This window comes from Heptranchias perlo, chromosome 35 (genome assembly GCF_035084215.1).
Source record: "Heptranchias perlo isolate sHepPer1 chromosome 35, sHepPer1.hap1, whole genome shotgun sequence".
NCBI lineage: Eukaryota > Metazoa > Chordata > Chondrichthyes > Hexanchiformes > Hexanchidae > Heptranchias > Heptranchias perlo.
In genome coordinates, this window is record NC_090359.1 from 3,903,387 (window position 1) to 3,905,627 (window position 2,241).

A 2,241-nucleotide genomic window follows, 5' to 3' on the forward strand; every position below is an offset into this window, starting at 1 on the left:
ATACACCACATCAATCGTATTGCCCTCATCTAACCTCTCTGTTACCTCATCAAAAACTCTATCAAGTTAGTTAAACACGATTTGCCTTTAACAAAAAGGCCAAATTTATACAAGGAGCTCGATCCTCATTGATTGAGGCTGCGAACTGCCCACCAACAGGGATGGGATTCCAGGTGTCTTTTATTTCTTTGCCCAAAAGTAAGAAACGAATGGGACAAAGCTTGAGGTTCCATCGAGATTTGATTTCCGATCGCTGGATTCAACGTCCAGAGTGCGCACCATTACACCATGAAACCCACTCATTACCAAGGTTGGCCCCCTCCCATGGAAGACACTTCGTTGCTGACTGCTCGATGCTGCTGGCAAACCTCTCCCATCAGCAAAACTGCAAGCACTGGTCAATTCCAACCTGCCACTTTGGCTCGGCCCTTTTACATCCATACTTTCAGCTCGCTTAGTTGGATAATCAGTGTATAAACATTGCAAGCCACTGATGCATAATATTTGGAGTGAAAATAATAGACCTCGATTTTCAGTGATCGAAGCTGCGAACTCTCCACCAACGGGGATTGGATTCCAGGTGCCTTTTAATTGTTTGCACTTAAGTTGCAAACGATTGGGACAACATTCGAGGCTGAATCGAGATTTGAATCGCTGGAGTCTAAGTCATTAATGTTCACCGTTATACGACGAACTCATTCATTACTTCAGCTCGCACAAACCAGCCAAAGACACTTGGCTGTTTCCTTAGCACTGCCAGAATGCGACATCACTGAACCCTCGAGGCTACCGGCAAACCTTTCCCATCAGCAGAACTGCGACTTCTTGAAATGAAAATGTCCACTTTGCCCGAGGACACGATCCGAGCAATGCCTGCCTTTCAAGAAACAATGCTTTGAATTTCGACATGTTTGCCTGCTGAATGCAGATTGCAATGAAACGTTCAGCAATCACCATTCTTTGCTGCAGTGAAACTCAGCATTACACAAAAAAACAACTTTCTCTTCCGTTTTTTTTTGGGAAAGCAAAAGAGCGATTGAGCTGATGACCTGAAATCGATAGAGGCAGCTGCACCCTCATTGATTGAGGCAGCGAAATTAACATCAACAGGGATTGGTTTCGAGGAACATGATATTTTTGAGCCCCACAGTTGCAAGCCAATGGGACGAAAACAAGACAGATTCCACCGAGATTTGAACTCGGATCGCTAGATTCAGAGTCTCGAGTGCTTACCATTACACCATGGAACCCACTGTTGAGCTCAGCCAGCACCCACCATTCACAGACATTTGGACCTTTTCTCAGCACGACCTTTCGAGGCTCCTGCCAAACCTCTCCCATCAGCAAAACTGCAAGAATTGGACAATTCCAAACTGCCACTTTGACTCGGCCCTTCCTCATCCACACCTTCAGCTTCCATCCTTTCCCCTCTGCTGAGAATCGATGCTCAGCCAATCATACAGCCACTGTCAAATCTATCGCTTCCCTCGTCACTGCTTCTGTTTCAATCTGCTCAGCGCAGCTCCAGTTCCAGTCTTGCCGGATAATCAGTGTATAAATATTGCAAGGCACTAATGCGTACAGTTTGGCGTTAAAGCAAAATGTAAACTTTGCCCGAGGACACGATCCAAGCAATGCCTGCATTTCAAGAAACAGTGCTTTGAATTTCAACAAGTTTGCCTGCTGAATGCAGATTGGAATGAAAAATTCAGCAAACACCATTCTTTCTTGCACTGAAACTAAGCATTACACAAAAAACAACTTTCTCTTCTGTAGATTTGGGAAAGCAAACGACAGGCTGAGCTTTTAGACTCATGGAAAGGTGACAGCGCGGAAGGAGGCCATTCAGCCCATCGAGTCCTGACGGCTCTATACAAAAGCAAACCAGCTAGTCGCACACCCCTGCCCTATCCCCGTAGCCCCGCACATGTTTTGCTTTCAAGTAATTATCCAGTTCCCTTTTGAAAGCCATAATTATATCTGCCTCCACCGCCCCCTGTGGCAGTGCATTCCAGAAATGTTTTTTCCACATGTCGCCTTTGTTTATTTTTGCCAGTCACCTAAAATCTATGTCCTCTGGTTCTTAACCCTTCCGCCAACAGGAACAGTTTCTCTCTATCTATTCTGGCTCGACACATCATGATATTAAATACCTCTGGAAAATCTCCTCTAAATCTTCGCTGTTCGAAGAAGAACAACCCCAACTTCTCCAGTCTATCGACCTTCCATCCCTTTGTTGAT

The 2,241-nt window shown here is 45.2% G+C and overlaps 1 non-coding gene across 1 annotated transcript; it reads right to left on the reverse strand.

Moving 5' to 3' along the window:
• Nucleotides 1–1,178: 1,178 nt before the first annotated feature.
• Nucleotides 1,179–1,250, reverse strand: trnaq-cug (transfer RNA glutamine (anticodon CUG)). The gene has a single exon. It is a non-coding gene; the product is annotated as a tRNA-Gln (tRNA).
• Nucleotides 1,251–2,241: the final 991 nt, after the last annotated feature.